This window comes from Cygnus olor, chromosome 7, assembly GCF_009769625.2.
Source record: "Cygnus olor isolate bCygOlo1 chromosome 7, bCygOlo1.pri.v2, whole genome shotgun sequence".
Lineage (NCBI taxonomy): Eukaryota > Metazoa > Chordata > Aves > Anseriformes > Anatidae > Cygnus > Cygnus olor.
In genome coordinates, this window is record NC_049175.1 from 16,179,929 (window position 1) to 16,203,980 (window position 24,052).

The 24,052-nt window shown below is 45.7% G+C and overlaps 1 protein-coding gene and 1 long non-coding RNA gene across 10 annotated transcripts in view; one reads left to right on the forward strand and one right to left on the reverse strand.

The window, feature by feature from the left end:
* The window catches only part of SGMS1 (sphingomyelin synthase 1), a 90,509-nt gene extending 74,575 nt beyond the window's left edge, over positions 1 to 15,934 (reverse strand). For 2 of the 9 annotated variants that reach the window (XM_040563857.1, XM_040563845.1), the window contains exon 1: positions 15,803 to 15,934. The gene's annotated coding sequence lies outside the window, so the exon portion shown is untranslated. Of the gene's footprint in view, positions 1 to 15,270; positions 15,724 to 15,802 lie in introns of those variants that run through there. The other 7 variants (XM_040563863.1, XM_040563849.1, XM_040563867.1 and 4 more) reach the window with 6 other exon arrangements.
* A 40-nt stretch (positions 15,935 to 15,974) lies between these two features.
* On the forward strand, positions 15,975 to 23,586 carry LOC121073155. The gene is made up of 3 exons (XR_005821528.1): positions 15,975 to 16,686; positions 18,900 to 19,074; positions 21,120 to 23,586. It is a non-coding gene; the product is annotated as an uncharacterized LOC121073155 (long non-coding RNA).
* Positions 23,587 to 24,052: the final 466 nt, after the last annotated feature.

The following is a 24,052-nucleotide window of genomic DNA, read 5'->3' on the forward strand; positions in this document are numbered from 1 at the left end:
CCAAGCATCCTATTTGGGTGGTAATTTAAGACAAGGAATTAAGCACATCCATCACCAGAGACAAAAGCATGACAGTTGACAGGACAGACTTTCAAACACAACACACAATACCACACAATTCCATTTAATTATCCCCAGGTTCCAAAACCAGAAGACAGGAACATTAAAACTGTTATAGTTCAACAGCAGCAAGAAAACATCTCTGTTTCCAGCTCAAAGCTCTTCTTATTTAAAGAGATGCCCTTCGCATACTTGGTTCCCAATCCCTGTTTTAGGATAGGAGCAAAGGATCAGTCAGATGTGCTGTACCCTCATGCTAAGACCAAGATACCAAGTTTAAAGGAAAAAAATGAAAGAAGAAAAAAAGGACAAAGTCTTACCTGCAGCCCCCCCCAACTGGCCTTGCAGTAGTCAGAGATTAATGCATTCTTCTGTACCGAATCGTTATTGAGCTCCGCAGGCTCCCTATGCCATAGCTCCAGGTGTGTGCTTTACTTGAGCTGTGGTTTTGCTAATTTGCCTCTGCCAGGGAATTCCCAGCCACAGGCTGGGTCTGCACCAGTTCATCGCTTCCTTCAGCAGCCTCGTTAATCAACAGACTTACCTCAAACTATGTAACAAATGTAGAATTAACCATATATAAACAGAAAAAAAAAAGTTAATCTCTTAAGAAAGTGATCTGGCGGGTACTGAAACGTTTCTGCCCTTCTGCTAACTTCACCATATGCAGGTTTACAGCAAGGTTATACTACAGACTTTTATATATTTAAGATAAAAAATGCTAGCAGATCCTATGCAGCACTACAACAATAAAACAGCAGATTTTGACATTACCAAAAATGAATGTGCAGAAAAACAAGCTGTACAGTTTAGTAGGCCAGTTCCTTGCAAGGTACTAAATAACGCCTTAACCTTCACAACTAAGACCTTGCTCAAACCGCCTTACAAACTAGGGTTTGCCCAGTGTGGTCAGAGACCTCAGGCAAATAGGAAGTGCAAGAAGTGAAACCAAGACAATGAAGTATACAAAAAAGAAAAAAGCAGCAAACAAGAAAAAAGGTTGGAATAAACTTTGGTCAGCTGGTGCTTTCCCTCCACAAGATTAACTTCAGCCCAGCAAATACACAGGATAGTTTTTCAGGACTGGCCTTTGTAATACTTAAATATGAGAATACTAGACTAAGCTCAAGAGCTTAATCAAAAGCTTACAAGTCGATTAAGGGTCCCTGGTGACACCCCTGGCCCTAACGAGCAGAAATAACCACAGCTTTTACATGAAAACTCAGCTTTGGTCAAAACTTAAAGAGTAATTTTAATCTTGCTGTAAAAAGCCAGAGTGCATTATTGCTTTCATATTTAACACATCACAAGACCAAGAGCGATCACAATCGCCACATGACAGTAAAATCAGACTCCACTGTCTTTTTCTTACACCAGGGAAAAAGATGGTTAACACAAGGCATACTAAGTACCAAATCAGCTGGTTTGCTTCAGTGCAACAGGCAAAAACATCTGCAGTATTTCCCGAAGTGCAAAAAAAAAAAATAAAAAAAATCAGTAAGTTGTGCAAGATCTGTACTCCACCTACAACCTACAGCGGTTGGGAGGGCCAGAAAGGCAGGCTTTCCCATACCGAAAGGACCACACAGCACCTCCAGGCTTTACCAGACCCCTGCGATCTTCAAAAACAAGAGAGCTCTGCTTTTTCTTTCTCCAGAGACATACTTTACACTCCAATGGGAGAGAAAGCCTAATGCTGAAACAATCCTAGGTAGGCATGCAAACAGCGCCCGTGCGGCAGCAACCTTCTTAAGTGTGACAAAGTAAAAACAACAGAGGTTTCAGCCTTCACTGAGAGTCAGTACAAAGAGCAACACGAGAGGGTGCCTCGTACTGTTGGATTTGCATGTCAGTATTAATGTAGACAAAGAACCTGGAACACAGAAGCAACCATCAGTCTCCCTTTCCACTTAAATTCTTCTGTGCAGGCTCCAAAGACTGTAAAATGGCATTGTATCCATCAGAAGACAGGTATCTGTTTGGTCCGATGAAGTCTCCTGTCTAACAGACCAACCTCCTGTCGCTAGGGACCTGTCAGGACTGGATTTCACTCAGTGGCATAGGAGTTCATCAGCACCTCACGAGCGACCTTTTCACATCACTGCAGAATAAGGAACGGAAAATAAATTTATTCCCTTAATTTTCAGAGATTTACAAAGGTTATACTCCCCTCAGAGAAACTGCACGAACCTTACATCTTCTCCAAATCCTCCTCCCCCCCCTTTTTTTTTTTTTTTAATTTGGCATCTGAATTAATTACAGGGCAAAGCGCAGAAGAGCACAGCTCAGTCTCTGCAGCGTGATGAACTGTCTGCACCACTCTGACCAAGCACATTTCACTGACCAGGAGGAACATCTCAGCACCATGCAAATGCTGATGTGAGGGTACGGATGCTGAAATCTGGCTTGCTACCTTGTTTCCCGCTCCTCTGTACAACACATTTTATTTTCAGGTTATAACACCTGAAGCAGGAGGTAAAGAAAGGACGGGCATGGGCACAGCAGCTGACAGCATATTCAGAAATCCCAAGAACGAAACGCTTTCATTTCACATGTAGCTGCATTAGCTACACCTTCAACTCATATTCAGCAATTCTGGAGTCACGGCCGCAAGATTTATACTGTCACGTCGATGTCACCTTCACACATGGCTTCCCTGCAGTCACACGGTGCTTAAAAAGAGCCTGCCACCACCCTCACAAACTAGATCAAATGCTACTTTTCTGCCTCTTGCTTAACAGGGCAACAGTATGATGAAACAAGGTGGGCTGGGGATGGAAGAGAAGGGAGCTTGAGCAGGTGACTTCTGAGCAAGGAAGCCCACAGTATGAGAATTTGCAAGTAAGCAAAGCCCTTTTATAACTAGAAATTGCATGGTCAGTAACAAAACACAGCTCTGGGGAGAATCCAAGAGTCAAAGAAAGGTGGGGGAGCATGTAATACAGACCAGACCTCTGTTTTAAGTGTGTGCGTATACACACATGGGCAAAGTCACTCCTCAGAACTGGCCTGTCTCCTCTTACACACGATGCTCCCTACACCTATGGGGCTTTCTTCACCTGTCACTGCAAATGTACACCCCAGATACGTATCAAAGCACCAGAGCTATACAGTGAGACTTGGACAGCAAGGTCTGCCTAAGGGGGAAAAGTAAAGGTGAGGAAAAAAGAGAATCGGCCAGTATCAAGCACGTGCTTTCCTGAAGCAGCTTCTCTTGACAGAGAGCTAACTTCCAGTTCAGACAGCTGGCGAAGACGGGCTGCAGACCCAGGACATGCAGAGCCAGCTGCAGTCTCTTCCTCCCCTCTTTCACAGGGCTCTTTTTTTTTTTTTTTTAAAAAAAAAAACACCTTACCAAGCACTTCTCAAGTCTCTCTTATGTACTGAAAGCTGTGGTGTTGAGAGGAGCTGAAGTGAGACAGCATATCTGGTATTACACTAAAATGAACTTTCATGTTGCTTTTGGCTAATTATTTTGGTGCCATAGGTATTGATGGGAGGTAGGAGGAAACTGGAAGATGGATTCGTTTGTCAGAGCAGCATGATGCAGGTAATGACACAGTAATTCAATACATACTTGCTCTCTGGGTGCATTGAATTCCGCAGCGGGGCCTGCACAGGGGCTCAGCAATCAGGCTGAGGCACAGCCCGCTCCCAGCTTTCACAAACTGTGCTGTTCTGTGGGTCCTGGGGCGCAGGGCTGAGCCATCAGGGTGCTGGAAGGGGGTTATTCCCTTGCGCCCGTACAACACAGCAGCGCAGCAGCAATCCTCCTGACAGCAGGCACCCTGTGCACTGAGGGCAGCAAATCCCCAGTCAGTGATTCACTGCAAGCAAAAAGCAAAGTTACAACAGGCTGCTTGAGAGAATGACCTAGTGCTGAGCACACACACGCTTTAATTAGTCTACAGAGCAGCTTTATGAGTGGCTGATGGGCAACAATTATTCTGCGCTTAAAATCAGTATATGTCCATTGTCTGATGTGAGTGGTACCTAAACCTTGGTAAGCGTGCTTCTTAACTGGGCTTAACACAGGCATTAACAAGGGACAGGTGAACTGTTGGGGGGTGGGAGGAATAGCAGGGATTATCACTCCTGGAGGGCAGTGCAGCATCTTGTCCACAAATCAGGCAACTCAAATTCACCTGCAACAAACTAAGCAGAGCTTAGCTCTAACAAAACAAAAAATAAAAGGATTCAAGACTTCTAGACAGAAAAGTTATTCCTGCTTTCGCTGATTCTCACAGTGTGCAGCACCAATTCGTTTCACTAACCTGCAGTTATCAACCCTCTGCCTTGACCTAAAAACTATCAACTCGGGGAAAAAAAGATTTCTGGACCACACCCCCACCAGGTTACAGCAATTGCTTTCTAGTCTTGTTTCTTCTGGGCATTGGAAAGGATTTGCTCACCACTCCTCTTGCAATTAAATCAATGGTAAGAGGTGGTTACCTTGCAGACTGAAGAGAAACAATATTCATTTAGAAACTCCTATTAGAAAAGGTATAATTTCAAAGTTTGAGGTTAAGGTGCTGCTTTAATTTGACCAAAGAAGGGATCTGAAAGTCTTCCCCGTGCAAAACCTGAAGCCAGCAAGCCAACACGAGAGGTATTTTAAAAGCCGCAGGCCACAAAGCCAGAAGTACGATCAGCCTAGCTTTGACCTGCATGAGCAACTCCCTCTCCCTGGTGTCTCATCTGTTATTCCCTGCTATCACTTCTGCAATCTCAATGGTTTAGCACTTTGTTTTGGAGAGTTTCACCGTGCTTTCAGTATTTCAACGAAACCTGTGTTCTTTTTTCCTTCTGACAGTTGCTATGGTGAAGTTTGGTGTTGCATCCAGTTACCAGGCTGTGGTTTGTGACAGACAATAGTTCCCTGAAGAAACCGAAGCACTAGACCGAGGAAGAAGAGGGAATTCCCCGCTGCGGTCTGTTCCCGTTAAAAATACCAAGAGCTGTGAGACTGAAAGCTACTTCAACACAGAGGTGAGGAATTAATAATATTTTCCAAACAAGTTTGTCAACAGTGAAAACATTACTTTGGCATTTATACTACTATTCTGTAATACGTCCGTTGCTCAACTTTTCTGTTAGTGCCAAACAGCCTCTTCCAGTCTCAATGATTTAGGAATTATTTTCATAAATGATTTAGGAAAGTTGCAAATATGATACATACGATATACAAAAATAAATAAAAAGAGCTCTAGCAATGTATTTGCAAATTTGACCAGAGCATATATTTTTTTCCTTAAAAATGTAAACAAAAGAGCAGGAAATTTGAGCTACATCTCCCACAAAGGGATCAAATGCTGCTGGGACCTCAGGGAAACCTTGTGCTTTTGAGCAAGGAGTCACGCCAGTAGAAAGGGCCTTCCCCCATACGCACTGGAGACCCCCGAAGTCTCTTCACAACACCTTGTTCAAAAGGGATAACAGTAACCTAATGCCAAAAAGTGCCCACGTGCCATAAAACATCAGAATCACATTATAACACCTTTGAAAACGTCTGTTTCTGCCCATTTCTGTTTAGAAGTCCAGTGAATTTAAACCCATCGCTCTGTGTTACAGGATGTGTTTTTGGAGTTGTCCGCCTTCAGTCACTAGCATAAGAAATACATTCATGTGACAGCAGGAACTGGGTCCTTAGAAATATTAGTAGTAAAACAACTTTTCTGCAGAAGCCACTTTTACCACAGATTGTGCAACACAGATGGCCTTGGATCTGGCAAAAGCGTGGTTTGGGGATTCACCATCCCCCAGCTACAGGCCCCAAACTAGACACCTCGGGGTCAGGAGCAGGAATGTGTTCCACCCCTCCGGAAAACCATCTGCAAGCCTGCATGCCTGCCAAGGAACTGCTAATTCTCCTCAGTTGCTGGACCACCTCCTCGGGAGGGAGGGGATGCTCTCCTCACCAGCCAGGAGCTGCAGCCAGCTCTCCCTTCCCTGCCTCGGGGGACGCTTATCACACAGACAGAGTCCAGAGCTAGACACATTGTTCAGCAGAGCTCAGCCACTGCCCCCCCAGCTGCCAGCACCCTACACTCACCCTCCTCTAAGAGCAGCAGCAAGCACGTTGATGATGCCCATCCAGCTGTACCGTGGCTGAAGGTTGCACTGCGCCACCTTCGCTGACAAAAGCAGATCTCCAAGGGCCTTAAGGTCCTGGACGCATTCTGGGTGAAAACATGCACATTCCTCCCTCGCAGAGTGACACCGCACTGGCACATATGACCTGGGTGGGAGCATAACTTGGATGCCTTCACTTGTTGGCTTTATTCTGGCTCGTTGCAGACACCTTTGGTGGAAATCCACGCCTGCATGCTCGCAACCAAGCAGGAAGAGGATCCTCTCTAACTTGCAGCTCTTCATGCTGATATATTTTGGCTGCTAGAGGTGCAGCAGCCGCAGCCGAACATCCTCCTGCATCTCCTGGAGCCCAGCACCATCCACTGGAAGCCAGAAAACCACATCAACAAGTGATGCGGCTCGTGGCCCTCCCAGCGTGTTTGCCGAGCAATCTGACCGGGAAGGCTGAGAAACAACTTGCAGGACACAACTAAAGGGGTTACTGTAATAGGCTTAGCTGCTGTGCTGCTGCTTGCAAGAAGTCCCAAAAGCCTGAGCAGACGCTGCTCTAATCAGATGTAGCTCTAGGTCTTTGTACCTATGGTTATGAATTGACACATGTTGCAAGAGCGGATTAATTAGGGAAAATGAGAAACAAAGTGACTTGTTCTCAACAAAACTGGATATAAGTTACACCATGAAAGAAGAATCAGCATAGACCCTGCATTTCTGATACTGACGTTACCAAGACAGGCTTTGTCTTCTGCATTGCCACATTCAAAAACCAGTCCTCAGTTTACACTTGGATCAACTGCAAATATTACCAGTTAGTACAAACAATCTACAGACACATTTTAATGCTCCCACTGAAATTTCTAGGAAATAAATTGCATATCAGTGTGAAAAGAGAATCCAAGTTTGACAACACTTGCCAGAATAATATTCCTATATTCTGAGCGTGTACACAATCCACAAAGAGCTGGTGGCAGCAGGCTGATCTTCTAGCAAAGGCAGCTGTTTAAATACAGTGCCCCTTCCCTTCTCACCTGATCAGAAGCCCCAAATAACGCACAGGGTCCCCAGCAGTGAGGAAGCTCAGACTTAAGCTTCATTTTGGAGGCTTGCACCAAGTAACACCGACTTTGATAACAAGCAGCACCATAACCAGCAGGTTTAATCTGGGAACACTTACAATGTCACACTGAAAATAATTCTACTAAATGCCGTGCTTAAAAACATGTTGAATTACTGCACGCGTATTTCATATCAGTACTTAAACTGGAAAAAATAAATCAAGTTCCCAGCCCTGCAAGTACCCAAGAAAGTCTCCAGCTAAGGAACTGGCTCTCCTTCTCCCTGCAGAGTTAACTTAAGCACTCTTCTAAGCAGAGGTCTCACTTCAGACCGCCATGGGAGGAACAGTGCTGCCCTCACCCTGCAAACATAAATCACAGCAATAAAATACCAATTAAAAACAGAAAGGTAGTTTGTTCAAGAGAATCTAACATTCACAGTACAAGACAATCTGTCTGCTAACTGCCTGATGCAACAACTTCATTAAAAAAAAAAGCACAAATAAACTGTGGGTTATTCAGCACACAGCTACTCACTTCACAGAAATGATTAATTCTTTGGTAAAAGATGATCACACAGCTATTTACCTCTGATTTATCAAATAAACAATTACAGTTTTTTTAAGTAGACCTTGAAAGGAAACAAAACCTCAAACCCAAGAGCAGATAATACTGCCTCTAGAGAAGCTAATTAAGACACTTTTAAAAAATACATATTTTAATTCTTCCCTCATTTTTAAAGCTGTAAATACAGTAAGATCAGAATGTTTACCTCTTCCAATACTTTCTCACTTCAAACTGTTTCACTCTGTAGTGTCTTTGGAGATAACTGGCCTTTTCCTTCACTATAGCTGCAGTTTGTATCGCATCTTTTACTATTACCAACATTAGGAACAAAGACAAGAGGGTGCAAGCGTTACAGGCAGCTGCACACCTGAATCCCTTGTGCCTGCAAGCACTGACCCTAAATCATAGACTGATTTCATAACTGTGTGTCAAGGATGCACATCAAAGGCAAGCATACATTCAGATACACTCTACCAAGCTTTACAGGCGCTGAAACCCCCTTCTAGAAGCTGGACCAGCCAAAGCTGCTATGGCGCCAGTGCAGTGGTGTTAATATTTTAATTGCACGGTTCTAGGACCAGGTACCACAAACTTCCAGCGGCATTTTGCCTGCGGAAGCACTTCTGTGCTCTGCTCCTCTGCTTCCATCCCAGCAGCAGGCCCCTTCCCAGGGACTTCACGGTTCCTGCAGCTCTGGCAGAGGGGGTCTCATCTCATCTTTTCTCCAAAAACTCCTGGAACACCCTTTAACATCATAAACTGGGGAGAGGAATAGAAGGAAAATTGGATTGGCTCTGCTATAGCCATGAGGGAAACTGTAACAGAAAGCCCACTTTGAACAGATGTATGCTAGCTTCTGCTTTCTGGGAGGTGAATCTGCAGGCTCCAAACCTAAAAGCAGGTTCACTGACAAGGGTCAGAACACTGATAAGGATCAGAGTGAAAAACAGCCTCCTTTGTGTGTGGGGCTCTATGAAATTCAAGCAGTTCACCTGCATCTGTAGTTGGTTCACACGTCGGTAACACCAGAAAGATTTTCATGGATTCTTAAATGACAATTTGCAGTAAATGAACTAGGATCCTTCTGAAAGTTCTTATTAGCGCTGGTGTGCACAGAAGATGCTACACAATTAGTCAAAGTCTCAACAATAACTTTTGCACATGAGCTCGTGCAGGGAATGGGACTGAACCGTGTGTACCAACTACACCAGTAACCAGAACTACGAGACACGGCTGCCTTTTCTGACGTTCAAGAAGGAGCAAGGTGTATTTATGGGACCACACATCCGTATACCCAGCCACCCTGAGATCACAGCTCTGTGAAGGCAGGCAAAGCATTATCCCTGTCACAGTTTTTGCACGGTTCCTGGCAGAAGGGCCAAAAACTGACTGGGTTATTATCCAATCTGCAAATAAACAGAGGTAATTACTTTAGTAGCATGGCATCACATTTCACAGGCTGAAAGTCAACATGTAGCTACTATGGTGGAACCGCTTGAAGAAACAGCAACTTCTTACAATTTTTTAGTATGTATTCTGCTTTCAGGCTATAACCATTAAAAGACGAAAAAGGGGTTGTGGACATGGGCTCAAGATTCCCAGACTGTTAACAAATAAAATCCAAAACCACGAAGCTGACAGACAACTCTGTGGACAACTGTTTTGAATATTTGTTCACGTCCAGCTACAAATGCAGAGTATAAAGCAATATTACTAGTGTATGAGGGATTACAAAGTTAACACAAACAATCTACATTTAACATCGTGAGTACTTTGTGCGATATTAGCAAAGAAGAAGGTCTAATGGGAAGAATCATAGAAGGATTTTAAAGATTGGCAGCCACTCAACAAAGTGGCAAAGGACGTTCCCCGCAGGCAGTTATAAAACGATGCCAGTCAATTCACTTGTGCAACGAACGGAGTTAACCAGCACCACTCAGAAGATCCTTAAGGAGTAAGAGGAAGCTCATTGAAAGCATCAGCTCAGTCCAACAGGCACAGAGAACAAAACAGGCAACCACAGCTTCCGCTGCATAAAGCCGGCACGCCTGCACCCTGACCATCAGCTGTAGCTTCGGTCCTTCCCTCTCCTCCACTCCCACCCCATGTAGGTGCTGAGAAACACCAAGTGAAGCCTGCAGGGTGGACTGTCTCCATGAGGTGGGAACTGCTGGGGCACGGAGCTTGCCCCCTCCCCAGGTCCCACCTTCGGTTCTTACAGTGACGGATCTCCATCCTTGGACACTTTCAAAACCCAGCTGGACAAGGGCCTTGAAAAACTGACGTACCTCTGAAGATCATCTTGCTCTGAGCAGGAGGTCAGCCTAGGGACTCCCAGAAGTCCCCCCCAGCCTAAATCCTCCAGTCATTGTCTTCTTCATGCGTACCACCATAGCCACTTACACTTAAGTGCTGCTGCACCCTGGCATTCCCTCTCAAAACACTATATATGCTTGGAGGCAAGACATGGGACTATACAGGTCTGTGCCTTCTCAGCACAGACACTCCTGCAAGCGTTTCCAACCAAATCCTGAACTAAGTATCAGAATGCAAATAATCTACATCTGACAAATGTGCTCTGGGCCCTGTTTATTTTTTAAGTCTCCTTTCACAAACCATCTATTTACGTTTCAAGAGGGAGAAAAACAGAAATAGGAATTTATACATCCATGAAAACAAAGGCAATATCTGACAAGACTTTTTTTTTATTTTGCAGATAATTGCTCATTACTGTGAAATAAGTCTTTTGTGCTGTTTCATGAAGAGTAGACAAGAAACCCTAACCCATTACTAAATATTGCTTTTGGCAAATGCAAATTTCTCCTAGTGTGGCTGAGTCTCTACATAATCATGTTTGGACTAAACATGTATCCTGACATTCCCAAAGCGGTGGTGGACACAGAACAACATCTTCTCTCAAGTAATTTCATAGAGGACGCTTCACCAGGGACCTTCACACACTTGCATTCATCCTTCCCTCTCCATCCTTGCTTCATGGTAATTTTTTTTTGCTCTTTTCTCCCTGGCACACAGCTATCCCCACACTGCCCCTGGTCAGCACCCAGACCCCACTTCCAACTTCAGCATCCTACACCATTTTGAGAAGCACTTGCTTCTTCCTCTTCCCTCCTCTAAGTCTCGCTCGCTTACCTGAAAGCCTTCTCCCTGACCACCCGGCGTCCTCCAGCCACTTGTGCTTTGTACTCCTCACTCACCGGCTGGATCTCTGAGCCCAGCTGAAGCCCGGGCACTTGGAAGCACCACCACCACCGCCAGCCAAGCACGTGCTGGGAGCTGCGTGCCATTCACTTACCCACACGCATATTTTTGCGGTGATCACCCTCAATGCACTCTCAAGGTCTTTCATCATCCAAATGGCAGGATTTATTTTTAAATCTTTCAAATACATTTCATTAACTTTCCCAACAAAGTTTTCCAGAGCAATATTATTTGACTACAAAAAACTCTACGCAGAGCAGCAGGGACATAACGAAGACAAACCACAGACTTCAGAGCACAAGAGAAGCTACAGCTCAGCTTGGATGGAGCTATTCCACCTGCATGTAGATGCAAAGCCATTCGTGTGCAGCTACTGAAGTGTTACCCAAGCCTTCCCAGCAAGCAAAAATCCATTCTGTGTACAAACAGAGTTTTTATAGCTTGGCACAGTGCTTGGCTGCGGAGTCGAGCTTTTCAATGCATGGTAAATTTTTACTTGAAAGTGGCAGAAGAACTCATGCCAGAAGACCATATGAAATGCCAGCTCAGTGGCAGGAGGTCAAAGTATGGTATCAACAGATTTTATGGAATCATTCCAAGACAAACTTCTTAAAAGCACTGTGCTATCTAGGGAGGCATGGATTTATGCTACTAGGAAAAGCTAGTAAACCATTTTTATGACTCCTTTCCAATCAAAGGTAATAGTTTTAACACTTTACCTTACGAAAAGTGCAGCAGTAGTCTTCTGTAGGCGGTGAGAGCTGTTTCTACATCTATTTAATCCTTGGTTATTTTGCTAAGGTCAAGAATAAAAAAAAAACGTTAAAGCCCAGAGCTTCTGTGCAGACTGCCCTCTACAAAAAAAAAAGCCTTCAGATGTAACACTGAGACAAAACCTGTTCATGCATTAAAAAAAACATAAATCAAACAATTTAAGAAAGCACAATAGAGTGTGAAGACCAACAGTCCTCATGACAACCTTTCTCCATTAGTACCTAGAACGATAGCTGCAGGAGACAGTGAAACATTATTTGAAGTGAAGAAGGCCCTCTATTTGGTAACGTTTTTGCAGAAGTATTTAAGCTTAAGTTAGGGTCAACAGTGACCCTGAAAAGATACCAAGCATGAAGACTCATCATACCGGATTTTGCCAGTTGTCATCACATCGTAATTAAAAAAGAGAGAGAGAATGAGAGTAAAGCCCCCTCAAAACCTGATGCCTGTTCAGGGTCTCCCTTTGATCTACCCAAACACTGTGGTAGACTCACTTACAATAGCAAATTTGCAAACACTTACATACTCTCCCATTAAAGCATTTCAATTGCCTCAGCCTGCCATTTTAACAAATCCAAGTATAAGGCTTTAAATTCAATTAGTACAAATCTCAGCACTCCCAACATTAAATTTGCAAGTGACATTTAATGGCATTCAACACATGCGAAGCTAAGCTAATACACTAATGGGCCAGCAAGGAAAATCGTACGACTCCAAAATACAACGCTCCTTTTTATCACAAGGAAATTAGGGGTGTAGGCTGCATAAGGCAGGAAGAGAGCTTAAAAAATTCTTCTTTAACCGTGGCTGCCAAAGCTCTTCTCTCCAGATGCACTGCCCAGCATCATCTCCATACGACCCAAGAGCAACAAGGAAAAGCAGCTGCTTTATTCAGCAAGACCTCCCTCCAATCTGCTGGGTTGTCGCTGCAGCACACCCTAAGGTAATGCTGCTTCAGTTCTTAAGAGGGGAATTGCAGCCTCTCCTGCCACGGCTGCTGGTTCCGCAGACACGCGCAGACCGATGCTCCCGGGATGCAACGTCTCACGGCTGCACGGCAAGGACGCAGTGCCGTGCGTTGCGCCCGATGAAACCAGTCCGACGAGCACTCCCGAGGAACACTGCTGGCTGGCTTTCCCAGAGCACACCTGCACCTCACCAGTTTGATTAGAAAGCTGCCAGTTTTCACACAGCCATTCTTACTACAGTAAAAAAAAAAAACAAACAAGAAAAACAGCAAGCCTACCAGACATCAGGATTCTGTTATTTCCAAGCAACAACATGCTTTGTGTTGAACTCTACATAAACACAGCAAGCTACCTTTAGAAAGGGAAACTAGTTACACTTGATAGCTCGTTAGGATGGGTATTATTTTTAACAACAAAAATAAAGCATAAGTAACCTGCACCAATTATTGCCTCTGCTAAATGCTTATTCTCAAAAACATAAAATGTATCTGGGATGAAAACATCACAAAAAAAAAAAAAAAAAACAGAAGATTTCATGCTTTCCTCAGTGCTTTCTGCATCTCCCCCAGCCTTCGGGGGGGGACAGTAAGGGGGAAATACTTTAATCATTAAGTTTAATGAACCTGCTCACTTCAGGAATTAAAGCTGTATTAAAAGAGAGAGTCTCTAACCCACAGCACAGAAGCCATGCAGAACAGCAGCCTTTGGAGGGCTGCCTGCCCCTATCTGCGTTCTGCTTTCCTGGGTGCAAAATACTTCCAAGGACACCAAAATCCTTTGAAAAACTCTGCCAGTACATGGGAGCTCAGGTCATGAGGTCGAGTCTCAAAAAATCCTCACAACTCAGGGCTTTGAGCTCATTTGTTCTCACCTCTTCTTCAGAGCACTTTTTCCTACCTGCGGTTGGTTTTGATGTACTGCACATGAATTACGACTGAAATAGCATTCAGGTGCTCTGCTCCATCTCAGCAGAGCAGTTTGGACTTACCTCAGTGTGAAGCCTTAAAAATCCTCCCTGCCCAGCACGAGCCACTGTTGTTTGCTGTTTGTTTTTTTTTTTCCTTACTCCAAACAGGCCCCACCTGACACATGGGAGAAGCAGCTTCTGGATCACTTCTGTCCAAGCATTTTACAGAACATACAGTTGCCCCAACTACAAAGCCTCTAATTCAGCAACTGTTCCTTATAGCCAGACTAAAATTGCTGTCAAATCCAAGCAAGTCCCAGGCCACACATACATTGCACATGCCAATCACCCAGTGTTGAACAACACAGAGCAGCAGCGACCAGAAAAGGGTAAGAACTTTTAAGTCGCTGTCACCAATAACGTGTATGTTCCTTCTCACCATGTCCAGTTAAAGAGAACTCAGTAATTATGTAATTAAAAGCAGCATCTGTTGAAGTTTGAGGAGCATTTAGAGAAGCAATGACACACATGGAGAACTGGCATATAGAAGGTATTATTAAGAAGTCAGTGCCTTTTAAGGGTACCGTTAACACCGAGTAGTCAAACAGTATTCACGAATACCTGCCAGTCCTAAAAATTGTAAATTTTTAATAAATTGAAGTACTCAGATAATTGTCACAAGCTCTCATTAAAAACTAATTATACACAGGGAGACATATTGTCTCTAGGCTGATACGTGGAAGCCGAAAGAAGCGTGGCAAATGATTTGGGAATCACAGTTACACAGATCACAGTTTGAAGACTTCTGAGCTAAATTTAATTCTGTTCTACATGCACAAACCCATAAAAATCAAGGCAATCTCTCTGGATATAAGTGATTTTCTTATTATTATTTTAAAACTAGCATTTATCTTTTATCTGCCACCAATGACGGCCGACTGCATTCTCTTTCCAAACTCTAAACACCTTCACAAAGCTGAAGCAATTTCAATACCCACCCAAGTATGAACTGAAATGAAACAGCAACGCGTGTTACTTCAATCCAAAAATCCACACCTAAAGCAAACAAACAAACATAGCCAAGCCCAAACCCACCAACATCAACAGCAGAGCTCCCAGTGACTCGAACCACCAGGGCCATACTTCACACCGGCTTGCAAACCAGCAAGAAAGGTGGCACAAACCGTTCTCATCCCCACGGGCCTGGCGTTGCCGAACAGTCTCAAGTAACCTCCACGGAAGCTGCTGTGACACCGCCGCACTGCTCCCTGCCAACGCGGCCGCTTCCAGCCCCGCCACGAGAGGCTGCGCGTGTTGGCAGCCAGTGGGCTTCACCGGAGCCGGCCAGCGTGGCAGGGCTCCGTCTGCACAAACAGGGCTCTTTTCTCTCTGTTCCCACCCTCACCTGGCGTATTTACAATGAGAGGCCCTGAAGGCGACAAGGCCTTCTTTAATGAGGTTACACACAAAGCAGCATAAATTAAAAACCCTGATCTCAACCGGGCCTCCAGCAGGCACACAGCAGCAACGCCTAAAGACAGCCACACACATCACACGCCAAAAAATCCAAACAATCCAGCCCACCCATCGGCAAGCAATTTCTCCAGCAAACAAGCTGTGCTGTGTTCACCTGTCAAGGCACCGACGAAGGCGAGGCCTCTCATGCTCAGCACCAGCCCTGTCCTCAGCGCTCTGCCTCGCCGAGACGCCCCGGTCAGCGTCACCCGCACCTCAGGCTCGCTGCCTGGGACCAGCCCCGACACCGCCACTCCGCCGAGTTGTCAGCCTTCGTCCCCGCGACCTCGGACACGTGCCAGCGTCACCCAGCTCACCTGTGTTACATCACAGGGCGCGGGGGGACCAGGCTCCCCTCGGCCCCACCAGGGCTGGGGGCCCACACCTGGCCCCAGGTGCCCAGTTGGGCCGAGGGGACCTGAGCCCTCTGGGGAGGGCGGGGGGGACCAGACGCCTTTAACCAGGACCCCACGGGGCTGGGGGGCCTGGACCCCGTGCGGATTTAGGGGCCGGACCCCCCGGGGCTGAGGGGCCGGTTCCCCCGGGCCGCGGCCCGTCCCCGCTGCGCCACTCGGCCCCGCCTCGGGCGGCCGCGCTCCCGTCCCCGCTGTCCCCCGCTGCACCCGGCCCCGCGGCTCGCTGCTTACCGCTCACCGGGCGGCGCGGCGCCCCCGGCGCTGGGCTCGGCTGGGTTCGGCTCGGCTCAGCGCGGCTCGGCCGCCTGCCGGGCGGGTCCCCTGGGCGGCGGCGGCGGCGGCGGCGGCTCCGTGTCCCGGGCGGCGGCGGCGGGCAGAGCGGGCGGGGCGGCGCGTCACGTAAGCGCCCTGTCACCTCCCCGCCGCCATCTTGTGTGCGGCGGGTCCGGGCCGGTGGTAGCGAGGGGGCTCCGGTGCCGGGAGCCTCCTCCTCGGTCCCCCGGGGCTGCCGCTCCGCGTTGGGGGCTGTGGGAAGCGCGTTCGTGGGGTGCCGGCACCCTGCTCCCTGACAGAGCTGCTCTGCTCCAAGCCGCAGGGACGGTTCACCTCAGGCCGTCTGCCTTTAACACGGAAAATCGCTGCTTTTCTTAAAATAAGCCATCTCAGAGCTTCCCGAGAATATGTAGCTATGAAAACAAAAGTCAGGAACCCGACGCGATTTGTTCCGAGCAGCTGAGGGTGCAGGAAATCCCCATCCTGGGATGCGTGAGGCCAGCCGGCTGGTGCCTGCGCTGGGATCGCCGCAGACCTTGCCTGCGCCTTCATCTGCGAGGAGGGGAAATTGCAGGGGAAACTGCACCTTTTTGCAGGGGAAACGCAATCCGGGGTTGGTGTAAACACGGCATGTCGCACCTTTCCTACTCCTGACACCACCCGGTGTTGAAGCAACCTCTGGAGTCTGCCTTTGACTCCCCAGTCTATTTGGCTTCTGCTCACCTTTGTTGTTCCAGCATCAAGATCTTGGGAGAAGTCAGCTGTTGTTAAACAATCTTACTTAAATTAACAGAACAAGATAGCATGGGAGGGGCCTCTGTATGTTGTCTACTCCAAAACAGGTAGGTGATTAAACTTAAGTTTCATGAACACTAGTAACACATCCTGTTTCAAACCTTGCACTTCAAAATTTGCCTCTCGTTAAAGAACAACAAAATATATTTTTTCTATCCAAAATGCAAGTCAAAGCCATTTTAGAGTGCATTAGCCATGAGAGCTGAGCCCAGTTTCCTGAGGATTTGTTTCTTGGTGTGGGAAGATCTGCAAGGTCTGACTGAAACTTTTCCTGTACTTCAGGCATTTGTTACCTGTCCAATAGTAGTTAGCCAGCAGATCGCAGAGATAGCAGAGGAGCACTGCATCCAGCTACCCCTCGCCCAGGCAGTGGGTGAATGAAAACACAAAAGGGAGGACTGGATGTGCTGGCATGTTATATTAGCATCCCATAAGAGACAGTTTTTGCTGATCTGAGCACATAAACGTATAGGAATATATAATAATAATAAAAGCCTCATGACTTATTGTAATCAGCAAGTGATTGCAGATGTTACCCAAACAAAATTAACAGTAAGCTTGGATAAATAGTAATGTATGCACTGGGGAACGTGAAACAACTTGTTTCTGTTATTTTCATCTTGATAATTGTTTTTCACCTTCAGCTTCTCTCTACTCAGTGTCCTGCTCCTCTGTGAAGAAATACCAAATACTGCAGTTTCTTAAAATGGGCAAGTCCAGCATCAGATTTTGCTTGACTTTCCTCTCAGGCAAATTATTTACAACCCTGCTTTTAGCTGGTTATCTGTGCTCAGCACTCATGGGCTAAATATAAAGCCATGTTTTTCATCAGAATAGGAAAATAGAGTCTGAACAGGAGTAGCTAGAAGCAATGCTGGGCTAGGGAATGTTTTATATCTTTTTATTTGCTTCCCTTCTGCAATGCTATCAAGGCAGGTATGTTCCTAAGAGGAGTTTCTGCCTTTTGGCAGGGCGCTGTTTTCTCAATGACGATCACTTCTTGCAACCCCATCCTACTGATGCTATAATAGGATTAACATTGTAGCTGCCGCTTCCCCCAGGGTAATCATAATAAACTCCCCCTTTCCAGGGTTGTTCCCCCGGCATGGTCATTTTCTGGCAAATAATATGAACCTGAAGGCTGTGCAAATTGATTCCTGAGAAGCCTGACCTCCCTGTTGGGAACTACAAAGGGCTGTCCGAGAGGCTTACAAACAGCTATCCCAGGCTGCTGCCTGGGCTTAATCCTTCTGATCCACTTGTGATCCTGAAAGCTACCTCTCCTGCAAGGCTATCGCCACTCCTGAGGCACCAAGGGTGGGGGAGATGCCAAGAGACTGCATAGATGCCAGATAACATCATTGTGGGGGCCCCCTGGGGACCGGAGATGCCCTTGCAGGAGTGGGAGGGGATGACCCGCAGCTCCACTCTGCTGGTGTTTCTCCTCCAGGCACTTGGAACCCATGCTGGCTCTCTGTCTCTCCTTACCTGAGCGCCAGAGGGGAACGGGATGATGAGTGTGATAGCTCTGACTCACCCTTCGGCTCTGCCGAGATGGGTGTTGCCTCATTTAACAATAAGAGCGAAGAAATGAAGCTATTTAAATCATAATAAAATGTTGGAGGCATTCTCTCTTAATTTTTACTCTTTCTAGTGGTGACCTGAGTTTATCATATCCCTCAAGAGGAGACCTTTAGGATGCTAAGGAGATTACCAGTCCCGAAGGAGTTCATTCATATGAAAATCTAAATCATGTTTTTAGTTAGATGAAACACTCTGAATGGTAGCAATAACTTTATGAGCATGAATAGCAATTTAACCAATTAATCGAAATCAATGTACACATTAATGAATCAACACTAACATGCTAGTAGATCGCTATCATTAATAAATGAATCGCTGATCAATTACTAAGAAATTCAGTTCTAAGAGAATTTTATGTGGAATGCATTTACTAATAGCGCATTAATACTTCATTAATGAACTAATACTAAAGTAAATTAATGTTTCTATAATACTAAAATAATGATAATAGCATCCCAATGCTAATAAGATAATTCTGAAATCAGATCACTTTCTACCTCCATTTACATTTGCATTTACAACCCAAACTAATGTTTTCCAGCAAAAGTTTGCAGCCAGACCAATTAGACCCCGGGAGGGAGGCCCTGAGTTAGGGTCAGTGGGACTAATAAACTGCCCTCCCTTTTTACTATCACACAGCATGGAAAGCAACCCAGAACGTGCCTTTTGTTTACAGGGGGAGGACCATGCTCACATATTTGCTGCAGTTATTTCCCACCTCCTCGGTGACGCCGCTGTGCCAGGAGAACATCAGTTCAATCAACAACAGTTTTAATTTGCCAGTTTCTAAGCTTCACTCATACAGAGGACCCAAGGATGGCAGCTTCTTCACCCCACCGCACTCACCACAGGTACGTCTTTCGGTAATACAACGACCATTCACCCCTCCACTTCATTTATGGTAACACTTTATTACCATATGGCATCATTTACTCACTGATGGTACTTCTAACATCACTTGGGATCAGTCTGCGTCATTTACTTAGGTTGCGTCACTTGTTTAGTGGCTTTATCCATTACATCGTTTAACATTCAAAGACATTGACTCCGTGCCTTTATTTTACTATCAAAAAACCTCATTTATTCAGTGATTTTAAGCTACCCCTGAAGTTAGGTGGGGTTGCACATGCTGTGACATTTTTTAAAGCCTGGCAGGAGTGGACTGGGATTGCTCTGAGTTCATCGCACCGTGTCATGGGCTTTGTCCCTTTCCCTTGTTGGTGGCAAACAGTGTTAATGAGAAAGGTATCAGCAGCAGAGCAAAAGAAAAGAATTAAATACACTGTTAACCGAGTCAAACAAAGAACACACTGCATTCATATGCGATGGTTTTAAGAAACTGTAGAATAGGGTTGTGGGTTTTTACCTCTGCATGAAAGAGACCAAAATATCTATTTCCAAAGGATGTAGTAAATTCCAATTCAGCTATTTTATTATTGTAGCAAAAGATTAATGGTGAGATGATGTCATCTTCTCAGATCAGCAGTGGTATTATCCAGCAATGTGTTGCAGGCAAACAGCATTATAAATGGGAGACTGTAGAGTTTTCCTCCTGTTTGTTTCAGATCATTAGAAAAAAATATAAAGTAATTTCTTTAATTAATCTGGTTTTAATGGGTGATTGCTGCTGATTAAAACAGCATGTATCTTTAGGGGAAAAGGCTTCAAAATTTGAGATAAAATGAGAAATGCTTAAGAGTCAGGACAGTAGTAACCATTTCCCCATTTAAAGAGAAAGAAGAAGAAGGAAAATTTTAAAAGGAACGTGAAAGCCAGTAAAAGAAGGAAATAAAAAGAATCAGATGGGGACAACAGGCAAACAATGAGGACATGCAGAGTTTTAAGAGGCTAGCAGCAGACTGTGTGGGGCTGCAATTGACTTGCCCAGAGCATCCCATGTCTGAGCAGGGAGTCCCAGCTGCTCAGGACTTGCAGCCACTGCTCTCCCCAGGGCATGTTTCCTGAGAACAGAGGCTCCCAGGCTTTTTGTGTCCCTTACCCTCTTCTGTCCTTCGGCTCCAACATTCTGCATTACTTCATCTTTCAAGGAGAGAGCATGTGCTCATGATGAGGCTTGGTGAAACCCACCACGCATTCCCATGTCATGCTCCACTTCTCATCAGAACAGCACTGCCGCTCACCTGAGCCGAGCCCCTGATGCCAGTTCATGGAGCAAATTGGTTCAGCTTTGCTTTCTACTTGGAGGGAGTATTTTAACACTGGTGCTGGCATGTGCTCCGTGGTGTCTCGCTGCCACAGAGTTGAAAAGGAGGAGTGTGGCTGACAGAGGGCACTTTGTGACCCTCTCTGTGTAGGAGGGTAGCGGCAGGTACAGGAGATGTACGGCAGCAACATTAAGTGTAATAAAATAGATGTAAAAGTGGATTTGAAACACTGCTGTGTTGCATGGCTCAGGGCAAGCCCAGTCTAAGACATGCTTCTCTGTTTCCTTGTAAAACCCTGTGCTTCCCAAAAGAGGTAAATTGTATTTTTCCATACACACACAGTTTAGCACAGATCAGCTGAGTCTGAACTGGAGCTGGCACCACCAGCATTCTGCCGCATCTTCCTCCCTGCAGACAGTGCCGGCACGCTTGGGCAGGTCCTGCAGCACAGGGTTCTGTAAGCAGCCTTTAGAGTCATTAATTACAGAAGGGTTAAAACTAAATTATCTCAGCTGGACTGTGGGCAGGAGCTGGAAGAAGAAGAAAACCTTACTCTAAAAAATCAGCAATGATCGGATGGAATTTCACAGCAGAAGTCACACAGCTACGGCTTTGCAGTGACTCAGGGAGCCACGAGGGCAGGCTTCACAATTTCTCCCCGATCAGCTCCCAGCTTTCAACAGAGGAGGAAATAACACAGAGAATGCTCTTCTTACGCTTCTTGCCAGCAGGTTTGTTCCCAGAGCCATGTGCAAAAAATCATGGGAGAGCAGGAAGAAATGGCTTTGCAGTGCTCAAGGCTGACTTTGCAACGTGGCAGAGGCCAGAAAAAGGCAGATTTATTGGGTCAAAGCAGTTACATTAAAGGAAGAGAAATTCTGATATGGTGCTTCAGTTCCAGGGATGCCCCGCTCGCACAAGGGCTGTTTCCTTGGGGCCATCCCATGCTGCAGCTTGTGCCAGTGCCTCCGGTGCTCTCACTGTGCCCCTGGGAGCAGGGTCTGGTCCCAGCATCTCCGGGACCCTTTTGGGCTGGGGGAGATACCTGCAGGGAATTCCCCAGTGCCTCCTTGCCTGCAGCTAAGCAAGCCCCGCTCCTGCAGCCTCGCCTTGCACGCCCTGGCCTCCACCTGTCTGAGGCCTCCCTGGCCTCACTCCTGTCTGGAGATCCCTGTGAGCCCCAAACCAGTCCCAGTATCTTGGTGTCATCACCCAAGTGCCAAGCAGAGGGGAGCGCTCCCTTCCCTCAACCTGTCTACCCCGAGTCAAGTTGAAAAAGAGGACAATGCCTCCAGATCATCTTCAAGTCGCCTCAGCTGGAAACCAAAATACCTGTCTGGAGTGAAGCTGTACACAGGTACAGGGCTGTCTGCCTTCGCTGAGCCAAGGGATGGTCTGTGCCACCGAGCTCAGGAATGTGTCACCTCCATGGCGTCCAGGGAGCAGGAGCATAATCATACAGAGAGGCTCCATGTCAAGCTCATGTGTGTTTTTCTGCTGAGTCCTGAAATTCTGCAGTCATGTAATGACAGCTCTCCTTCCTGCTCAGTTTCAGGATCTGATCCTGGAGGCTTCTATGGTTTCACCCACTATTTATTCTTCACCTCACATGATTTTTGGAATTTCCATTTCAAAATGTTTTGTGGATTTTGTCCTACTGTGATGCTGGCAACCAGGGATAGCACAATTTTCGTTCTCAAACTGGGTTTTCTCAATTTTCCCAGTAGGGGCAGCACTTGCCTTTCAAGTGAGTCTAAAGGAAGAAAAATATCTGTATTTAAAAAATGAATTCCTGTTTCTTGAATAGCTTGAATAGCAAGTACAATTTCAGCACAAACCTGAACTAAGTGGGTTTAGTAGCTATCATTTCTTTTTAATGTTTAACATGCTGCCTAAAGCTGATGAGTGATTTCTGTCCTGTGTCATCATGCAAGCTGTATTACTTAGATTACAATAAGGTCTCTAAGTCAAACTTCCTTTTACTCTAGTAATAAAAATAATAATAATAAATATATTATGATTGTCCCGATCTATTATGGGCAAGAGCCTTGGTCAGGATTGGAGACCTCCAGAGATCCCTTCCCAGCACCACTGCTGTCATTGCTGTCATGCCGTGGGCAGCACTGCCTGGGAAATTAAGGACACATTTTAACAGAATAATTCTCTGCCCAGATCTCCCCATACCTTTTGGGGACACACAGAATTCTCTCATAAAACAGCCTAAGGTCCTTTTACCAACTTGATAAATACATAAAATAAAAGGAATCTTTAGGGCACCAGGTTCTCCAAGTGAGGACAAGCATCAAACTTTATTATGGTTTCAGTGTTAACACAGTTTGCACTGTAGCAGCCTCCAGATACAATAATCTAATCTCCCTTCAGCAAGGGAGAAGCAAGCATGTGAGCGGAAAAGCTAACGCCTAGGTTCTCATTTTTATGGCGAGTTTTAGTGACTTGAAGATCTACAACCAAAATCCAATTGGGTCTAACATACATTATTTCAAGAGAATTTTTGTGTAAACTATATAAAGGTCAAAATCATATAAACCCCTCACCATTGCCAAGCATGGGAGAGAGCCTAACCTCTGCCAGGTGCCTAGAAAATTTATCACTGTAAAAAAAGGTTGTTAATGTCTCTGTTAAAGAAAGAAAAGGGAGCTGCAAATCACATTTGTCCTACAGGTCATCCCAATATTATTGTGGCTCTGAGCTTCCTTTACTTAGGCTGCAAGTACTTCTTGGAGGAGTTGGTAGGCAGATGTTTTGCTGGAAAAACACAGGAACCAGAGCAGCTCACACTGAATTCAAGGGGAGTTTTGTCCCAGAGCGCTGGTCAGATGTGTCAATCCTATTAGAAGCATTATTCACGGGTCACGGCACTAGGGCTGAAGGTTGAATATGTTTGTTCTGCAAATTGGGCTAATGTGAAGACCATAAAAGGGAGTATGTATCATGTCTGGCCTCTTGCTGGAATCTGAGATTGCAGCATGTTACATTTCCCTGAAATTACATTACCTCAGATATGATTTTATGGTAACTTACAGCTAGGAAAGGCTTTAGTTTCATTAATAATGGCCACCTTCTTTTTAACATTTGATACAATGCAAGCAAAACTTTTTTTCCTCTTTGTTTGGAATGAGACAGACAGAGGGAAAAAAATTAAATCTGAAGACCCTCGATTTGGTCGAAGCACGGACTTGCTCCTGACAGGCGCTGTGACACCAGGTAACATGGCAGCCAACCAGGCGAGAGATTTTGGATAAAAATGTAGATCACAGAGATGGCATCATGAGAGGTCACCTAAAGCTCAGGTCAACAGATCAGCCCCGTCCTAAAATAAGCTGTGAGTAGCTTAAACGCCTCTTGTTGCTTGGGCTGCGCACGCCAGTCCCACACTGCTGGCTGGGAAACAGACAGGGAGCAGGGGACTGGCACATGGCTTTACCAAGCACCACTGCGAGTGCAGTGGCTTCGCTGTCAGACCCCCTGGCAATCGTTTTCTTTGCTGCACTTGCCTTGCTGCGACGCTGCTGTCATGACACATTCCAGTCATGGGCTAAGAGCAATTATTTCTGCATCAGTAATTTGATTTCAGAGCTTCACCTGCCATGATATCACTACTGTATGTGCATCCTTAGTGCAATAGTGATGTGTTAGGCATTAC